Raw genomic sequence first — 21,625 nt, 5'->3', positions numbered from 1 at the left:
ACGTAATTGATAATTTGCATTCCTGCCTACAGATGGTTCCCTAGTGACAGGATGTTTGGGCTGCAGAAAATAAACTCAATGCAAGTTGACTTAAAATAATTTTATCAGGTATCTGTTTATGATCAGTGACAACATAGGTGTGATCCCAGAATAAGCAAAATAATGATTTTGCTGCATGGAGAAGAACGAGTCTGTAATGACTTGAAATAAGAATCATCTGAGCACTTAAACACATTTTCTGCTCAGTATTGAAAGCTTTTTGAATAGCGCACACAGAAGGTGAGCTGTTTGATTTTTATATAGACACACTGCCTTGTGATACAGTAAAACATGGCAGCAGATCCTTTGAACTAATAATGTATTTCAAGTGAAGAAAAATGTTTTCCTCCTGAGTCAAAGTAGTTAGTGATCCTGTGTACATTGCCATATTATCTCAGCACTTGGGAAAATTGCCTAAGCACAAATAAATGTTCTGTCAAAGATCAGTGTTCTGTTTCATTTTCCATTTGTAGGCATGTTTTCTCCTGTTGATGTGAAGTATGTGGAAAAATGTGTAATGATGGGTTTAGAATTTGGTACAGGACAATTAGATTATTCCATCTGACTATTTAATAAATACTTATTTTGTGGTAAATGATAAGCTTCTTGTGAACTTATAACTCTGCTTTTATAATGCAGCTAACATGCTATTTTAAATCCCAACTGTGGGAAGCAAACTTTGGGAAAAAATATTACATAAGCAGACTGGATGTCATTTGCTCTCCTTTTCCTCTGCTTGACACTGAACTGGCTCCACAAGTCTCCTGTGTATACTCAGGAGTATTTTGAGCCAAATATTTCAATATTTATATCACACACAAGCAAACAAAACCAAACAAAACAGGCAAAACAACAGAGCTGGAACCCCAATGGGGTTAATTTAGCTGCTTTCTTCCTCTGCAGTTCAGATTTAATGTATTTATTTATTAAAGCATAGCTTGGTCGTCTTATCTTAACATCTAGAAGATACTTTGAGAACAAAATCATTGTTGTGCAAGTCCATCTATTTCTAAAGGAAGCTAATGATGAAACAGAAATGCTAGCTTTGATCACTGCTGTCAAAATTGTTTTGCAATAGTTGCTTAAATGTAGTATGTATTTTTTTAAGATGCTATTAGTATGGATCCCACGGTCGGGGATGCGCTTCTTCCATGTGTGGACTAAATTTTTTGGCTTAAAATAAGCCTTTTGATGAAAACAGCTTATTTAGTCCGTTTCCCTCTAGCAGAGCTACACAGTGATCAGGCTGCAGGGAATAATCGATCTGTTTTCAATAAAATTTTTCAAAATATTTTATGAACGAAAAGACTAATCCAAAGATACAGATACAACCTCTGGCATAAGGAGTCCCAAAGCAGCGGTTTGCTTAGAGGTACGCTGTGGTAAGCTATCATTATCCACTCGTCTTTCCTTCTGCACTTTCTTCCAAGGACAGGATGTTGGATGTTTGTATGTAACGTAATAGCATTTATTTTCATAACCTTCTAAAAGCCGCTTTCACATTCTTCAGTTTTAAAATCATTGTCAAATGGGTTGGGCAAAGGAAGAAGGGCTAGTTTGAGGAGACTCAGAAGGTGGGGGCAACGAAGGCTTCCCCAGCACACATTTTTCTGGGTAATCTGCAGTCTGACCTTACTGTCAGCACTAACTACTCCAGGGTGTATTGTTTTAGGCAGGGCAGGTGTGTTTTTTCATGGAGAGCTGTGCAGGCAGAACGGAATCAGTACACCTGTTTCAGTGAGTGGGAAAAGAGTCAAAAGAATGAATTTCGAGTGAAGGACAAGAAGACAGGGGAATGGCGGCCATGCTTCTGCAGGAGTCTGCAGTGCTTCTGCACTGCCTCTCCCCAAGCAGTGCCATTGAGCAGAGACTGGGAGCTGTGGGTTTGAGAAAGCCTGAGCACTGGTGCAAAGTGCATGATGGCAAGGGGAGAAGGGTAGTTGACACAGTGAGATGCATCTGAGGGCAAACGAGGATTCAGGTGCTCTGGGGAAGGGCAGGGGATCATGGAGACTGTGGGATTTGACTAGGATGGCATACAGAAGTGTTGGGTAGAAGTCCTTTCTGCAAAGGTGTGGAGTTGGTTTGGATTTTTGTACATTTAACACCAAATTCCTTGAAATGCATGAGGGTGTCTTCTGAGATGTCAGAAGACAGGTTTTCAAGCCATTTTCTTGATCTCTGGTATCTCTTTCTTGATTTTTGAACTTTGTTGGAATGGCTCTGGTGGTGTTTCTTGTCAGATAGTGACAACGCATTGGTGGCTATCTACCCTCTCCATGCAGTCAAAGGGAGCAATTAAAGGCTAGCTTGCAAAGAAAAGCTACACAAAGTGCTTTTATGGGTATACTGATGTGCATAAGGGAATGGATGCTAAAAAACAAAAAACCACATGCAAATGGTGATTTCAACAGTTAGAAATTACTGTTTGGAAGACCTCTGGTGGTCTCTCCCACTAGTCTATCTGAAAGAATATTCAATGATAGGAAAATCAAATCATGATTATGTGTGATGATATAATTCTCTCCTCCATCTCACAGTTTAAGAACAAAAGAAAGAGCTGCTTGGTGTAAATATTTTGAAGTATTAAACTGTGCTAGTTGGTGTCAGATGTCTGCCTTACAGTATGTTTTTCTCCTTTAGTTTGAAAAATGAGCTTAGAGGAGGGAAAACCTTCAAAAACCACTACATTATTATTAAGAAAACCCGTCTTAAATGGTGGGCAAATGCTTACTGTGGCTTTGTTTGGTAGCTTATGTCTCAAAGGATGTGAGAGGAGGTGATAAACTATGTTCCTGTGTTTTTTCTCTTGTTGCTAATAACAACATAAATGTATTGGTTAATGAGGACTCCTTCTGTATCTTGAATTGGTTTTGAAAGGAAAAAATCACATGTAATAAGGTTAGAAACAATAAACTGCCTTTTAGAATGCTTGATCATTCCTCCTGTACCTGCTTCTGTAGTCTCTGTAGCATGTGGTGAAATGTAAGGTAAGAAAATACATGCAGCTTTCTTGGGTATGCAGTGAAGCGAGAGGGCTGGGTCTGTATCAAGGTGTATTGCAAGGTTATTGCTAGGACTGAAGACAATGCTAGAAAATATTTTTTAGCTGGAAACATGGTTATCTCCTGCAAGGTCTGAAAAGTAAGACTGATACTGCTGAAACTTATACTCAGTTAAATACATTGCAATTAATTCCAAAAAGAATTTTTAAACTTTTTATTCAGCTACCTAAAATACATTTTCTCTTAGGGTGGGTACAAATGTTAAGTAGAAATTCATGGTGTTTTCATATATAAACTGGAAATTTCTAACTTTAGAGTTGCTGCCTTCCTTGCAGGCAGCCCTAAACATAATTCCATGCTTGCCTATTCTTCTCAAAACTAGATTTACAATAATAACTTGGTCTAATTTTGCTTCATGATTTTTGTTGAACATCTGTGTTCCCTTCTTCCTTAGTGATGGAGTTGGACTTAAAACCCCTCTGTACTTCCCTTCCTGTTCCCCAAGTGACAGCAGCCTTTGTTTTTGTGGCCATTTCTGTACTCAGTGCTTATATATCTTAGCCTTCAAACCTTATCTTATCTGATGCACAAGCTTGCTTTCATTAAATCCATGGAGGGTGATTTTCTATACTGCTTTCTTAGTGTTAGATTATTCTGGTTAACACTTGCTCTGCATAAGAATCTTACAATAATGGATCTGGTAGTTAGCAGGGCTCTGCAACAGCAGTGCTGGATATTGCCATATCTTGCCTAAAATTCCTGCAATACTGCCTCAGAACTGGCTGGGTATCTAGTGAAAAATTGATAGAGAATGAGCTTTTGAAGTGGTAGCTTATGCTGTTCATGGTGGATAGCAAGAAGGAACAAGTGTGGCATAACTTTACTGCTTTAGAGTGCATAAATCGCTTTTTGGGGCAAATATACTACTATTGTACAGACTTCCCACATTATTTATTTACAAGTCTGACGTAATTCAGTGTATTCATATGTACTTCATAAAAGCACTTCTTTGTATATGTGTGACTTTTCAGTGGATGGTTTTTGCTTCAGAACTCTATTGCCTTTTTTCTTTGGAAGCTAAAAATTAAGATCCAAATGATGTATTTATGGCACCTGTTGGTCAGGTAAACAGGCACAGGATATCAGTCGGAGACTCTTGTTTGATACTCGGAGGAACAGACAACAAAATGAATTCTTTGATGTCTGTGTTTTGTGAACAATGCAGGAGTCCATCTCTAAAAAAATTGCTCACTCTCCAAGCTACCAGTGAAATAATTAAGTAGGAGTTTTCAGAAATGAGAAACTATGAATTTGTTATTTCGTTGTTTCTTTCCCTTTTAAATGGAAAAATAGCATTTTAATTTCCTTGTCTACTTGGTGTTCTGTGTTCTGACACACAGTATTTGGGGGTTTGTCTTGAAAAAGGGACTAGCCAAACAGAAAATTTAACAAAATTAAAGACGTCTGATTATTTTGCTTTGTGGAAGTGTTTATATGCTTCTTACATAACACAGCTTGTGCTGTTAGCCTGGGACTTTTCTACCTTTAAGATGTTTTTGGACCATTGCAACTACTATGAAACAGCTAAATTGACAGATGTAGATTTTTTAATTCGATATATTTTACCAAAACAGCGATAAAACTTGAGTTTCAATAATTGCAAAAGCAATTTACATTTCATTTGTGTGTTGGAATGATGCTTTATTTGGCTTCACATGAATTTTGCCTTTGCAAATGATTATTTTTTGCTTCAACTGTGCATTGATTCAGGAAAAATTCGGAAAATAATTTATTGCAAGATGTGTATATTTAGCAGAGGTCAATTGATTTAACATTCATATCTAAATGGGAGACAGTGCTTATGAAAATATAAAGTAATTTGATATAAGAGCTAACTTATGCATTATTAGGAGCTGCATGGTTATTTTACAGCTAAGTATGATTACTGCGTCCTGTTTAAGAAGATTATCTTCTTTCTGGTTTTAAAACTGTATCATCTCTCCTGGCTAAAGATAGAAGGAGGACAGTTTAAACTTATGATGAGATAGTGTAAGGGCTGCTTGGAAGCTTAATAGAAATTTAGTTGATTTTAACTAAAAGTCAATAGAATCAAGTGCATTTACCCACTTTCATGTTACTCCTTTACCATACTGATAATTTACAGATGTATCTTATTTCAATAGGAAAAAGTGACTAATGGAGGTGACAAGAACTTCAGGTGTGTTTTTTTTTTTTTAATGGATTGTGCTCTGCTTTCAAAAGCAGACCATCATTGCACTTGTCAATCTTTGTAACGATCCAAGCATCTCTGTCACACGCACACACACAGTTACTGCAATTTAAGATCTGAATGCTTAGCCTTAGCAGCTGCTAAAGAAACTGTTAAATAGTTTTTCCCATTCTGAATTTATCAAGAGCTAGGGGTTAAAATGAGTGCGCTGAGTGAACATGCTTGGATAGCCTCATTCAGGTGTGGTGTTGAAGGCTCTGCCTATGGCTTATGTCCGAGAGGTGATAATCACTGTATTGCCCAGCAATGCAGTAAGAATTGCATATATTCAACATTCCTGCATAGTGCTGCTTTTAGTCAGTTCATACATATTTTATATCAAAAAAGTTTGCATTATAGTTGAACAGGATGTTTAAAGTAGATAATAGGTAAGAAGTTTGGAAAAGGAAAATATGCAAATCAGAGTATCTACTGGAATAATCTGTCATGCATTTATTTTTTTTTTTTATTGTTACCTATGAATTTAAGGAAGTTATTCATACAAAAGTTTAGCTAAGGTTTTGTGGTAAGTTTTAAAGTATTAATGGGGAGTGTGGACAAATGTATGGAATGCCCTATATAAAAATAAGGTCCTTGAACAGAAAAAAACCTGGTTCAAATCAATATATAGTGATAAGACTTTTGAGACACATGCATTTTATATTTCTGTAAGCTCTGCAGTGTTGTGACATTTAAAGTATAGTTGAGCAGCTAAATTAAATGCCCTTGTTTTTTTTTCCCCCTAGACTTTGGTAGCTAATAAAACATAATAGAGGATGTTGTAGGGGGTACTGAAAAACAGGTGCTGCTGCAGGAGGTCCCAAATTTTATTTGAAATCAGTGTTGGTAGAGGCAATAGTTCCCTGTTTTCTGTCTGACTTCTAAACTGTTTGCTTTTGCTGACACTGGTAATGCTTATGTCAGCTCTAGGAAACCCCATACATAAGTTCATGGCTTAGCAGAGAGGATAAATGGTTACTAGAAAAACTAGATCCAGACCAAGACATTTATACTGCCTACAGAAACCAAAGGTCACTAGCCTGTAGACAGTAGTAAAATTGGCCAAGAGAAAGTAATTAATAAAAAGAACTTTTTTTATCAAAACAAGTGCAATTCCACATCCAGATCTGCAGTGCAGTGATTTCTTAGGAGATGGTACAGAAAGTATCAAAGAGTCTTATGTTCTGTGACTTCAGTGCGTCTTTACAATGCACTGCTAATCTGGACAGCCCTGACAGTTTACACTGGGCTATGTAACAAGTAATTTATCCATGCGTTAGATTGATTTTTCTGCATTGCTAGTGGTTATATTTTGTGAAATGATAATAAACAACCTAAAATTGTTCAAGGATAGAATTAATGAACATATGAAAAATACTTGCGGGAAAAACCTGAACAGATATTTTACAGTTTTCTATAGCTGTATAAGAAAATGAGATCGAGTTCTAATCCAGATGGAAAAGTAATAATACTGGTCTATTTAAATAGTGCATGATGATTATATGGGCTAAACCCTGGAAATTTGCAGTAAAAGTATCTCCAAAGGATTGAACAGTTCCAGATGTTAAATAATTTTGTGCTGTCTCTTTTTACACTGTCATTTCTATGACTGATTTATTCCATACCGTGTTCTTGAGTTCTGAGAGAAGTATACATGAGGAATAGCACAGAATGACATGAACCTGGAAGTAGAGCACTCCAGAGTGCCCAAGGTGAGAGACTGGCTTACCCCTATGGCTTAATTTTATTCCTGGGCAATTATCTTTAGTCGCCTCATAGGTGATACTGTGACACTGGGTATATCAAATAGTTTTAAGATGTTTGAATGATCCTCCTTCCACTAAACCAAGAAAAATGGAAAAGAAAGCCTAAAATCATTCTTGCGTTAATTATTTAGTTCCATGAAGGTGGTTGCTAGTTAGTTTTCTGTTTGCAAAGTAAACATGGCAAGCCTTTCACATTGTGTAATGCCACTTTTAATACAGAACAGAATAGAAGACTCAAACTTACCACCCGCTTCTGAAAGGAGAAGATAGCTCCGTTAAAATAGGCATTTTAAGGAGTGTCCTTGATGGCTTTATGCAAATTCCAGGTCTTTCACAAAAAGTTTCTAACTACAGAATAAGCTGTTCATGGAAGCAGCAAATTATAATTTTCATTCACAGGTGCTTTATTTCCTATTCTTGATTGCTGTCAGGATCTTCAATTCATCTACGACAACAGCATCACATTTCTTGAGTTAAAAATAAAATACCTTCACCGATTATAGCTGCATGTAATACCACCTGAATTCTGGTAGGGAGTTCCAGTCCTTTCGCTTTCTTTTTTTCCTCTCTGATTGCATATTGAGATGCACTTCTGTATGTCTCATGAGTTGCTCTTATTTCAGAGTAGGGATAAGTATTCTAGCTGTTTATCCATGTTTTAGGTGCTTATCTACTCACTTTTCCTCCACCTTGAAAACATCCTGTATTGCATATTTTATTAACAGAAGTTCAGAGGAGTATTGGGAAATGCCAGATCCCTTTGCTTGTTAAAATGACTTTAAGGTACACCTGGTTTCTTATGTTAGCCTTCTTAAACCCCAGATAAGCAATCCTTGATGGGTTTTGTGTTTTTTTTTTTTTTTTTAATCTGTTAATCCTATATGAACAGGTAGAATTTGAATTTAGACCATTTTCTAAGTCTTCCCAAGGTAAATGCATTTTACAAGATCTATATGATATCTGGTGGAGATTGACATCTTCTTGAATGGTTTGATAAATTTGTCTTCCTTTGTTACTTTTTCTTCCTATTCAGTCCTTCAGTAAAAGGTGGCTACCTGTGCTCAATTCCCAGTTCTTCACATGGAGTGTTCTGTCTTCCGTATGATCGCTCTTCTGCGTATTTGATGTCCTTTCTTTGAAGTTCTTCTTTTCAAATATATTGAGAAACTTGGTTCCTTTTAGGGGGTGATATGCAGAAGGAAAACTGGCAATAAAAAAAAATCTCACCACTTCCATTACTCAGCAGCTGCCTGTTTCAAAATAAATTTCTGAAAAGTTGTGGTTGGGTACCACAACATTGTTGAGATTTGACTGAAAATATACTTCATCTGAAGAACTGGCTTTTCCCAAACTGCAGCATAGGGTCAGCTGTTTTTCTTCTCTAAACAGCAAACAAAATTCTGCATCATCAGACTTCATTTATTGTAACAGGATTGCTATGTCCTGCATATTACTGAAAAGTTGATTAGAAGACATAAGTGAGATACTAAACTTGTTTTGCAGTCATTTACTAGGAAAGCCTCTGAATTCTTGGCTTGTCTCTTCATTCTGCTACTATCCCAGTGGTTCTTTTATACTGCCACCACTTTCAGCCTGTTCTCGCTGCTTCCCATGTCAGAGAAAAGAAAATTTATTTCTATGTTAATTAGATGATTTATGTGTCTTTTGAAACATAAGCAGTGTGGTTTCTAAGGGGGGGTTATTATTATTTTTATGATTCTTATATGTTGTGCTTTTTTTCGATTCTTCACTTAGAAGTAAACAAAACATAGGCTTTATACCTTTGGTCATTCTGTAGTTAGTACCAATAAGCTGATCTGTTGAGATAATTTCAGCTCATAAAATAAAGGAAAGCTCCTTTGCTACTATAGTAAAATTACAAAGATTTTTTTTCACTATTATGGAAAAACTTGCCTGAAAAAGGGAATTATGGAGCTTTGCAGTTTTAATTTTCTGTTGCTGCTGTGCATAGAGTATATGTAGTGAACGAGCAGGCAGTAGTTGCTATGTTGACATAATGGAGTCACAGTAGATTTCAAGTAAGTTAGAAGTAAAATGAGATTACTGGAAAGGCAATTGAATAATTAGTGTTTTTCTTTGTTTAACCCTTTGGGACTCAATTCCATGTGTAACACGATCTCTTAAATCTGACTTTCAGCTAAATGGAAATTGAGTATGAGATACATAGATGAACACTTTTACTGGATGTTTTTCAAAATGTCAGTTCAAGTCTTGCTATAGAAGGTGTTACTTTTCAAGTTATTCTGCTTGGTTTAAAATTAGTTCATTGCCTTATGTTGGCCAGCATCTATAGAACATGTTTTACAATCATTGTTTATAAAGCAGTCTAAAACTTAATGGCTTGAACTGTTTATCACATTATAAACATGGTAGACTATAGGACTAGTGATAACAAGAACATCTTACATGGTATCAGGTTTCCTTCCTAAGCCACAAGATTGCCAAACGGGATTTGCACTGGTGAGAGTACTATGCGTGAGGGTATAGGTCTGCCTTGAAAATAGGTATTTTGCCTAGAACACTTTATGCACATAAGAAATTATTGTTCAGGTAGCTGTGGTTTATTTCTATTGAATATTTCTAAAGATGCGAGTTTTTAAAGCCAGAAAACTGCTCAAGCTGTCTTATCGCTGGCGTGAGTTCCATCATATGTTTTCAGTTCTTGCTTTTTAAAAGTTTGAGCTTGTAGTATATTAAAAAAAAAAAAAAAAAAAAAAAAACCACAGTTGTTGAAAATTATGTATTCTTGTACACAAGTTGCAAAAATTGTGACCTTTGGTACTTCGTTTCAAGCATAAATCATCCTTGCGATTTAAGAAAAGAAAAATCACCTGTTTTGCATTTGACTACCTTCAATTTCTTGTCATTCATTCTTCTTTGCCTCAAGTTTAGGGCCCTTCTGTTCCCTTTGATGCATCATTTACATACTTTAAATAACCCTTTAATTTTCTTCTTGGTAAATAAAGGCTTCTTTACTGTGTCACTGTGATTCTTTAATCATTCATATGGGATTTTTTTCTGTAAGCTTTTCCGATTTTTTCAGTATTGTTCTTGAAGTGAGGAACATTTTTCTGGTACAGGTCTCATCAGTATCAGAGGCAAAGAAAGTAATTTCATTTCCTATCTTCTCCAGATTCCTTTGTTCATGAGGTCAAATACAACATTGCCATGCTGTCCAAGGAATAATATTAAAAAGATTATTAATCAGTACCCAGATCTTTTTTTCTTGAGTTACTGCTTCTGAGGAAAGGAATTCCCTCATTCTGTACCTGATTTTTGTGACCATTTGTAGATAGAGCATTTCGCTTGGTTGCTCTGGAAAGTTTGTTTCTTGGTTGTATGCAATTAATGAAGAGATGTAGTACCTCTGCATCAGCACCTTGGTTTCTTCAGAATTTATCAATGCTTAGGTACCACAGGTTTTTTTCCAGAAATTATTTCACTTTTCTTCCAATTCATCAACAGCTGAATATTCTGATTAGTACTGTCATTATGAGATGGTTCGCGCGCTGGTGCAGAGAAGGTACAACCATACTAGGATGGTATCCTTGAGCACTATCATGCGTCTCATTTTTAAGCCTGTTTAATTTATATCATGCTATTGTATTTATTTAATGAAAATGTGTAAAATCAAGTCACGTTTTCAGAAGCTGTAAGTATACTATATCCATTTTTTTGCTTTTTATCAACCAAGCTTTGTAATGTCCTGAAAAGTCAATAGCCACTTCATGTGATACATCAATGCAAGTTGATTGGTACTAATTGATTGTTAATGGTGACAAGAAATTACGGCTCTGGTGTAAACTAGGCTGTGACAGTGTAAACCTTCTGTGTTGTGCTCTGTGTCTGTATATCAGATCCTTCTTGGGGTGGTTTTGTTTGTATACTCATTCTTTCTGATCTTTTCTAGTTAGCATTATGTGTCATAAAAACAAATGTGTTACTTGGGAATGAAGTCATTCAGGAAACTTAGCTGTGACTGTAAATACATGAAAAACAAAGTGGCTTTGTTGCAGAAACAAGACCTGGCTTAATAATAGAGACCACCATAATGGAGACAGTCTTCTCATTGTTCCTTTTGGGATTGATGAATTTGCATACAAGGGGTTCTCTGAAATTGGATGTGTCACATAGAGCGGGATTCTTTATTATCTGTAGGTACTTACTGTTGTGATGGCCACACCACGTTTACCTTTATAACTGTGCTCTCCAGTGACTGTAGGACTCTTAAAAATTACTGATGTAGTTATTGAATGCAGGGTACTGTTGACAAGTAGTTTTTGATTTCAGTTCAGATAGTTCAGCCTCTTTTAATATGCCATTGTATAATCTATGGCATTTTTGTTTTTGTAACTTTGTACTTCATATTAACTTGGAAAGATGCTAAAAACAAGACTACATTTGTATTGAAGTGGGTTATTAGCAAGTCAGTAGAAACACAACAAAAACTGAAATGGCTGGAAATTGTCAGCATAAATTTATCCATTGTTGAGATCCTGTTGTTTTCTCAGGAGCAGTTGAAACAATTATAGTGGGGTGTGGGGCAGGGAAAGCCCCAGAAAGCAAGCAAAAAACCCGCTGTGATTTTATCACTGTCAAGCTCACAGCACCAATGCAGCATGGTTTTGGTACCCTTTGTTACATGCTGATTTTTTTTCAGTTTGGTTTAATGTCAACACACTACAAGAACTGTTATTTATGGGTGTGAAATCATTTTCTTTGGGTATAAATTATATAAGTGACTTTGTAAATAAGTGACACAGGTAAATTGTAGATTGGACTTCTGACTTGTGTTTAGAAGAAGGAAGAAAAGGATTTTTTTTATGTCTCCTAAAAGAAATAGCTTAAGCCTATTTCCTTTGTTGTATGATGGGGATTTTGCAGTAGCAGGTATATGTGCCAACATAATCAAATTCCTAAAAATGCAACAGGCATTTCAGCATTATTCAGAAGCCCTTATATAATACTTAAAACTACTAAAAATTTTAGAACTACTTTAATGGGCAACTTCTCAAGAAAGTTACGCTTTATATATTGTATGGTAGCTATGTTTGCTATCACTTTCCTTCATTAAATTTCTTGTTAAAAAGATAACAAATATGACATTGTCAATAGTTCAGTTTATTCTGTGCACACAAAGCCGGGCTGTCTGGAGGTGACTATTCAGTGTCCCAGCAGGCTCAGAAACCTTGGACTAGTTGCTTTTATAACAGTGAGATCAATGCTGCTGTTAGAGCTGCTGTGTGTGTTTAGGCTGTAATAATGTCTGCACCATTAATTAACCAAAAGAATTCCAGAAGCACATTGTATGAGGTATTTGGTAAGAGTGTGTGTTTGGTGGGTTGCTGAATTTGAGAAAATAGGAAGGGGGAAGCACTTATTAAATGAAATGTCTAGACTCTTGTCTGCAGGCATCAATTGACTCTCACCTATTTGTATATTCATAACACATCTCTAGCATCATTTTTCTCAGCTGTCACTTCACAGCAACAAAGTGGCAGCAGCAGTGCCTTAGACACAGCATTTATAACTATCGGAGCAGCAAAACAAAACAAGCAGTCATTCCCTATTGTACTGGGTTTCTTTTGTCTTTATGAAGGAAGAAAGGGATCTTCAGCTTCTTAAATATTTTTCCAAGATTAAAGCAAGTAGATATTTCTGTTCTTCTTTAGTCTGGTATGTTTTCACTTATGATTTTATGCACACCTCACTTTGCTGTTTTAAAACCAGCGGCACTGTATTTTTCTAAATGCACTAACTGTCCACACTATTTGGTTATGCAACTCCTTTCATGACCTTTGTGGTTGCTAGTCAGACTTGATTGACAATATTTCCTCTTAGACATGCTAGATGTGAATGCACAGGAGGCACTTTTATAAATTTAAAGTACCTTCTGATGCCAGCCTGAAACACTTTTTTTAAAGAAAAAAAAAAAGAAAAAAAGTAAAAGAAATCCCAATAGCATTGGTACTATTCATGATGAGAAGTAAAACTGAAACAGTATTTTGAAACGTAAACTTCTAAAGTAGTTTCAGGTGACTGACATCTGTATGCACAAGTTAATTCCAAAAGAACACAGTAGATTATATCCCCTACGTGCATTTCTGTAGCTGTTTGTTCCCCCCCCTTTAATGTTCTAAGATTTGTGGTGTTAAGCATCTGTAACAATAATAAGTAACATTTCATGTAATAATTCATGAAGACTGTTCTCTCTTATTAGTATGTCAAGGATTTATTTTCAGAAAGCCCTAATATGTACATTTACCTCTCCATTACAAAAGAATGAAATGAAAGGAGAATGGTAGATGCTAATTCTTATGAATATCTTGGCTTGCTGATAAACACATGATAATGATTGTAATGCAGTTTTCCACTGGAATAAAAGCTTTTTTCCCCTGCATATTCCTTCAACAAAGCCCAGCCCTCTTTTCAACCAAGACTGTTCCAGGAGACTGTGTCACTCGCTTTTGAAATAGTTTAGGAAAAAAACGCCAACACTTTTATGAAGAGATGGCTCCAATAATTCTTTTGTGTGGTTTCAGTTTCATGAAAACCTATGAATTTTACCTTTGATCAAATCAAGCTAGAGGTTTTGATTCTGCTACCAATATATATCAGTGGACTGCTGCACACCATACAGATGTTACTAATTTCAAGGATCAGGTATAACATGAAACCTTCAGATGTGGTTTGGGATTGCAATAGAATATCAAGCACAATACAATGGAAGAATGAGCATATGTATATTAAAATAGGTTATTTTTATAGTTAGGGAAAATGTCTTGGAAGTACTTTGGTTTTCCCTCCTTCCCCCCCCCCCCCCCCCCCCCCCCCCCCCCCCCTTTCCTATCCTTGAAATACAGAACTTCTTAGTTAATGGACTGTAAAGTGGATATGTCCTGCAGGGCAATTTTGTCTTACCTGAGAGGGCTGAGGAGAAGTAGCTGTTGTTTGGACTATGAATTAAACATCTAGTGAGTGGTTAACTAGGACACCTGATCTCCTGACTGCTGGCAATGAGTACCTGGCCAGCTGACTTGTATTCAAATTGGTCAATGCTTCTCTTCTTTAAAATAAGGATTTAAAAAAACCAAAACATAAAATAGAAGTGTTGTTAAGAAAATAAATAACCCTCATTACCCCCATTGGTGGGTCATTAATTTTTGTTTGGCTTTGCTAACCTATAATTTTGTAAAATAGACCTAATAAATGGTGATTGTATGTATCATGTCTAGTAGAGATTGGTGTTTCAGTTTCTGCCAAAGTGGAATATTGACAGTTTAACCAGCCTGAGAGAAGCAGTGATTTATTTGTGTGCTCACAGAGGAGGAGAGATGGTAATTTCATGAGAGGAATGGGAGGCAAAGTTGTTAAAGCGTATTATCTAACACAAGGAGAAAGTGTTACCGTTGCTTCAGGAGAGGCAGTGTCCTAGGTGCTGGTACCTAGGCTTAATTTATCCTGTTACAGAAGCATATGCGATGAGATAGAAAGTGAATTAAAAAAGATAGCATACAAAATAATTAGGTTACTGGTGGTCTTCACACTGTTAGTGTTGATTTGCTATACTGGGCAACAGTAGGAGTCCAGGACTTCTGTCTTTCTTGTTGGCTGTCCTCTTGGAAAGCGTCAGTCACATGGACTAGTTCACTGCCCCAGTTTCTTGAACTGAAAGGTGCAGATAATGGTTGCAAAACACCTGAATCAATAGTGTGAACGTGTGGATGGGATGTACCATGTCAGTACATTATGAACTCATGCCATAATGATTTCTCACTGTGCCATGAGAAGGTTTTAAGATAAGATCTGGTCTTTGCTTAATTCAGATGAGTTCCTTCTTTTTATCCTGAATGACCAAAAGCTACTTTGTTTTCAGTAAGACATTACTTTAGATTGATTTGCTTGAGCACAGAGGGTTTTTTGTTTTGTTTTAGTTTTTTTTTTTTTTCCTCTTCAGTGAAGACAAGGTCAAAGGGATTGAAGTAGCTTCTAGTTATGGTATGTAGTTCTGACTTGTGTAATATCCTTTAAGATGTTTGCTGTTTTTTTCTTTTGGGTTTCTTTGATAAATCAGATCATAAATATGTGCAATTTTTTAAATAAATAGGAAAAAAATGCCTCTATTCTCAGGTCCTCTGGAAAAAAAACCACATTGCTGAATTCCCCACAGACTGGAAGAATTTAAATAGAAAGGAAAAGTCCTTTAAGCAAAAAGCATTAATTTTGCTGTCTTAAACTGGAAGAATAACTCAACTTTAAAAAGGAGCAATAGACAAAATGATTCGTTCTGTAATACACAGTCAAATAACCTGAGCAATATATGCTCTTCCTCCACTCTCCTCTGCCCCTCTTTGAGGGAAGGAGGGAAAATTTTTGAAGCAGGGCAAAAATATTTAGTGTTAGAGCCATGGTGTCCAGCTTGCATAACTTATTTATAGATGGGTTCAGATGTTGTTAAGCTGTCCTAAGGTGGTTTATTTTGTTAAGATTTGTCGCTACTGAGGGAGCATGTTTAACTTTATCATTAAAGGGGATGTACCACATAACAAAATCTTTGATTTTCTTGTTTACCATTAACTGCTAAGCGTAAACAACTTGGAGATAATTAAGTCTTAAAGCTGTATTCAAATGACAAGTTAATGCTTAAAATTTTCTGTGAGTGAAAGCTGAAATTATTTTTGTCAAAGAAGTAAAAAGCTAGAGCTATATAGTTCTGTGTAGTGTGCACGTATGATTTTCTCGAAAGCTCTTAGTAGACTGCTGCTGTAGGATAGTGTTGATTTCTACCAAATTTTACAGTGACTTTAATCTGGAAAAACTGACTGTCATAGGGTGGTTTCTTGTTAATGGTGATGATGGGTTTCATGCATTGTTATGGAAGAAGTAAAGGACCTTTTGAAGATGTTAAAGCAAGCAGTACAGTACTGAGATCTTGGGAGCATCATTAAATTCTAAAGGAAAATATTCTGTTCTGGTTTGTTGGTGTGTTTTTTGTTTTTTGTTTTTTTTTTAAACTTCATAAATCCCCCTTATTAAAACACTTCATAAGCAGCACAGTGAATAAGACAAAATGCTGCACACTGCTATAGTTCTGGTAAACCAGAAGGTTTGTATGTGTTAAATCTGCTTAGTTTCGGTCTGTATTTGTATATATCTGGATAATTTATTTATTCTTTTTAGCCTTGAGTGGTGTTTGTTCAACACTAGACAAGTGTGGTAGATAAAAACAAAAATACTTTTCAAGACAGAGTGTGTATGTTAGAGGTGCTTGGTATGCGTAGTCAGGTGTGAGTTCAGACTGGAAAAAAAGGTTTCATTTACAATGTGGGAGCATTCTGGCTTGAGCCTCCAGGAAGGCTGATATTAGCCATTTGCTTTGCATCATCTTTCTGTCAAAGGAATCAGAGTTATGTTTTTGGAATTATGTATCATATTGTTTGAAGACAAGAGCCTAGAATTACTGATTAGTATTTATTGTAGATTAGAATAGACAGAAAGGTGTTTACTCATTAGAAGAGTGTGATGGTTCACTGACTTCTTTCTGTCTCATAGAATTTCTGTCACACTTGGATAAAGCCGTGGTTTGATTCATGTATAGTCACCATAAACAGCATTACAGCTCTGGATTTTATCATCACCTCAAGATGTGCTCATATTCCTCTGAGAGCTACTTGTGTGTAGACAAACTGAATATGCAGCCATAGTAAAGAGCAAGATTTTGAAGTGGCTTTGTACTTCTTAAGGGGAAACACCTTCAGGATATTATATCCTTGAAGCTTGCACTGAAGTCATGTAGACTTGTGTTTATGTACCTGTGACACTTGTATCTATCTGTGACATGGTAAGGCTGTGGTTACATTTGGTTTTCTTATGGTAGGGTAGGTAGATCTTAAAACAGTATCTGTTGGGGGACAGTGTGTGGGTGAGAAAATGAGATGTTTACATCTCTAAGCTTTATCTTGCTTTTTTTTCCTATGCCTATAATTAAATACATGAACATTTTTATTAGCTCTCACCCATTTTTCATCATATAGAAAAATGCATACTGAACCCTAGTAACTTAACTGGAATGTAATTCTTCAATCGCTTGTTAAAAGAAACATTGTAGTGCTTTTTTTTCCCTCTGATAATTTAATGCAGAATTATAGATTTAATTTTTTTTTTCCTTTGAACTTTTCTGGCCCGTTAAATCTTTCAGGTTTTTCCTATTATTTACAAATTTTCTTCATCCATAAATCTTACATTGTGAATGATAAATAATTTTGCAATATCATGTGAACTAGCTTAAATGTTCCATTTACAGAGGCAAAGGAATGTGTAGTATTTCCACATTTTGTGGAAATGGATGAGTGGGCCTGAGTCCAGAGAGTGGAGTGTCTTTGCTTTCACTGTAAGATCCTTCTTTTCCTCCTTAATCACAGTATCTGCACCTGATGAGCTACTCAAAAAGAAATTTTCACTCTGTATTGAACTTGAATGTAGGCAACTTTTGTACCTGTTATCTTCATTTTGTTCTTCTGTATTTCTTTGCATATTTGTGTATATTTTTTTGAGCTCAAATACAACGCACTTTCATAAGAAGCTCCTACTGTTGCTTTCTAATACAGTGTTCATGACCTCAGTGCTCATTATCAGAAATTGAGCTGTGATGGGAGAGAGGAGAAGTTTGGCCTAAATACACTGTCAAAATATTTGTGTAAGAAAAAAAATGAAATGAGAAAATAAAATACATCCATTTAAAATTATTTTACTATTCGTGTAGTGAGATTTCTGTCTTTGATATGAAAATTGATTTATTTCTGAATTCTAATTTTTGCATTCTACAAAACAATAAATAAGATGGCAATGTAGGAGGAGTTACCTTTTCCAGCTGGATGTATATTTGGAGTTTTATTTGCATAAAGTCTCCTAGAACACTATTTTATTTTATTTTTTAGTGGGATCTATGGTGTTAGGTAAGGCAAAGACCATGAAAGGAATAATTTAATATTTCTGAAGTTATTGGTAAAACCTCACGAGAAATCCTGACCTTGTTTACAGCAGTATTGGCTTATTGACCTGAAGCACTTGAAATAACTGTCTTAAACATCTCATGCAGAGACTGGATTCTCCAGCTGATATATATGGGCACTGAAGTAATAATGTTATAGCTAATAATATACAAGTGGGGGGTGGGGTGTTTGTTGGTTTTTTGGTTTTTTTTTTTGTGGTTGGTTTCTTTGGGTTTTTTAAAAGGTCATTTGCAGTCTCAAGAAGTAGAGTAGTCCTAGAATTCTTAGGACACAAGACCTATGCTGGGGTAGTTGGGCATCCAGGTTCTTGAAAAGATAATATAGAGTTGTCATGAAATGGGGAACCCCAGATTTCAGCACTTTAATGTAGCCCGCTCTTCTGATTTGTTGCACAGCACTGGGGAAATGGATTAACCTCAATCTTTTTTTCAGGAATAGAGCAGAGAGAACAATTTCACTCCTTTATAACAGATGGTATGAATAGTTTATTTTATGATGCAAGTTCTAAGTGGTTTTATAATACTGTAATCCCTCTTCCAGCTTAAGAGGTGGAGTAGCAAACAACGACCTAGCAGGTAATCAAGAAACTGGCATTTGGGATTGCTGAAGGTTAATGAAGCTTCAAACATTCGCATTTGATGGTTGATGGGAAATATTAAAATGCAAATACTAATGTCCAGGGGGCTTTACTGGTAAATTGACCTAAATTTTCTGAAAAGGTATGAGACCCCTAATTTAATGTGTCACTTAAAAAACACATTTGGCTGCACTAGTCTGCCCTGGGAGTTCACAGCGTACGTAGTCTAAAGGGAGGATAGGTGGAAGCGTGTGGAGATACTACAAGTTACCTCTTTTGATCTGGAATTCCTAGACCACAACTGACCAGAAATTTATCTCTGAACACCTACTCAGCAATTTCATAATACTGCTTTTACCCCAAATTCCTTTGTCTCTACATTGGTTTTGATTAGAATTAATTTCTTGTTATCTGGGCCTTGTTCCTTTGAAGGCTGGACTTTTGTGTGTTTGCTTTTCTGTGATTTGAGTTTTCTTTAGCCATGTAACAGAGGGGCTGCTGAGCTGGTAAAACCAAGATCAAATGTTTGCTGATGGGAGACTCACACTAGTGTGATGAAAGTTCACTTTTCAGCAAGAAAAGACAGTGTTGGGGGTGTTGCTTGACAGCCAGCTGAACATGAGCCAGCAGTGTGCCCAGGTGGCCAAGAAGGCCAACAGTGTCCTGGCTTGTATCTGAAACAGTGTGGCCAGCAGGGCAAGGGCAGTGACTGTCTCCCTGTACTCGGCACTGGTGAGGCCGCACCTCGAATCCTGTGTGCAGTTTTGGGCCCCTCACTGCAGGAGGGACGTTGAGGTGCTGGAGCATGTCCAGAGATGGGCAACGGAGCTGGTGAAGGGTCTAGAGAACAGATCTTATTAGGAGCAGGGGATTGCTTAGCCTGAAGGAAAGGAGGCTGAGGGGAGACCTTATCGCTCTCTGCAACTACCTGACAGGAGGTTCTGGCGAGGTGGGGGTCAGTCTCTTCTCCCAAGTAACAAGCAACAGGACAGGAGGAAACAGCCTCAAGTTGTGCCAGGGGAGGTTTAGATTGGATATTAGGGAAATTTTCTTCACAGAAAGGGTTGGTCAAGCACTGGACCAGGCTACCTGAGGGAATGGTTGAGTCGCTGTCCCTGCAGGTATTTAATAGGCGTGCAGGTGTGACACTTAAGGACATGGCTTAGTGGTGGACTTGGTAGTGCTAGGTTTGCAGTTGGACTCGATTTTAATGGTCTTTTCCAACCCAAATGATTCTATAATTCTTTCCTCAGCAATAGTAGCCTGCATAGCTGGGTGATGATGAGAGAGATCCAGCAAACCAAGTGATCTTTGTATTTTGGGGAAGTGCATGAAGTCAGTAATTTTATTGTACATGAAGAAGTAGTGTTTCATAATTTCATCCCAGCAGCTTGAAAACAATGCATCCTTCCTGGTTTTATTTTGAGGCACATGTGCGAATGTTTGGGATGTACCAGATGGTGAGCTAGGATCTTGGCTTAAGAGCCATGACTGAAATTGTCAAAATAACATATGAATTCATATCAAGACTTCACAGTTAACACTGGTATCCAGTTAAGATCACTATGTTAGTGTCAGGAGCAGAAAGGCTGAATTTTACTGCATTTAGCCAAATGGAGCCATGAGGTTACTGAGGTTACAGTGCTTCTGATTAATCTATATGGTCTTCTGTTGCTGTTAACTATCCTGTCATTCCTAAGAGTGTAGCTTACCAGACTTCACCAGCTACCTGCTGGTGGAAAAGCATCCTATATCCTATGGCCTAGTGCTTTATTCAGATTGAAGTAACTCTTTGCTGGAATTTGCAGTACATTCTGTTGGACTACCTGCATTCAGTGACCGATATGTGACACCTTTTCTTTCTCATCTGGAGACTTCATCAGCTGTAGAGGCTGGAATTAGCACATTCTGCAAAAACAATCAAAAAAAGCACTGTTTGTTTCTTTAATTTTTTTTTTTTGCATGTGTAGTATTATTGAGAATGGTGGCTGCGTCGGTGAAGGTACAGCTTTGTGTGGCGCTTTTTTTTTGTTCCCCAGCAGAAGTCAGAAATTAAGAAAAAGGTTTACCTCTTGTTAATCCAGTGATTATTTTTTTTTAATGAAAATACAGTAATTTTAAAAGGATTGAGACTGAACACATCAGAACATGTATGAGGACCTTTCCTAAAATATTCTCCAATATTGTAGTCTCAACATCCTTTATCTACACAAAAATAGTTCACGAATTTTTCTCCAATATTCATTTCATATACAGGTTAGAGGTTTTCTGAATTCTTACTTATTAAAATATTCAACATGTTGTTATTAATGCTATACAGAAGTCCCAAAGAGATCTGTTGTAAAAAGTGGGACTTCTGTCTGCATCTGTTCACATGAATAAATCTATTAAGTACAATACTTTCGAGCCTAAACAATCTAACTAGTAGTTAGCTTCAATAATCACAACAAACTAGAAACTGTACCTCATATTTCATATTGCTTAAGTTCACTTAAACATTTCTTAATGTTTTAAAGTGACTTTTCTGCAGAAACATAGTATCATTAAAAAGTTTTGGAGTATGGCTTCTACTCAAGCACTGTTGTGCATACCTCCCACCGAGTTCAACTGGTGAGATTTTTATGGCATTTACTCTTAAATTTATATAAATTGGAAAACATAAGTCTCCCCTAACCTTCAGCTATGTGAAAGCTAATACCTGTCTGAAGCCAGTTGCCTAGGCTACTGCATGGTCAAGGGGGATGTATAGGCACCTGCAGTGTGTCATTCCTGCCTTTGTTTGGAATGAAACTATTTGCCATCTGGGGATGTATAGTCTGGTAGATCTGGCTGTGCTCGATTTATTAGATAATTAAACTTAAATGAAATAAAACCTCGTATGTGAGATTTTTACTTTTCCTCTACAAAAAAAAAAACAAAACCCAAACCAACACTTG

At 36.6% G+C, this 21,625-nt stretch overlaps 1 protein-coding gene across 3 annotated transcripts in view; it reads left to right on the top strand.

Annotated features, from left to right (window-relative positions):
• The window catches only part of ANO10 (anoctamin 10), a 128,443-nt gene that overhangs the window by 46,530 nt on the left and 60,288 nt on the right, over positions 1 to 21,625 (top strand). The gene's annotated exons all lie outside the window — the stretch shown is intronic.

This window comes from Falco naumanni, chromosome 4, assembly GCF_017639655.2.
Source record: "Falco naumanni isolate bFalNau1 chromosome 4, bFalNau1.pat, whole genome shotgun sequence".
NCBI classification, from domain to species: domain Eukaryota; kingdom Metazoa; phylum Chordata; class Aves; order Falconiformes; family Falconidae; genus Falco; species Falco naumanni.
This window is presented reverse-complemented; position numbering and strand designations above follow the sequence as displayed.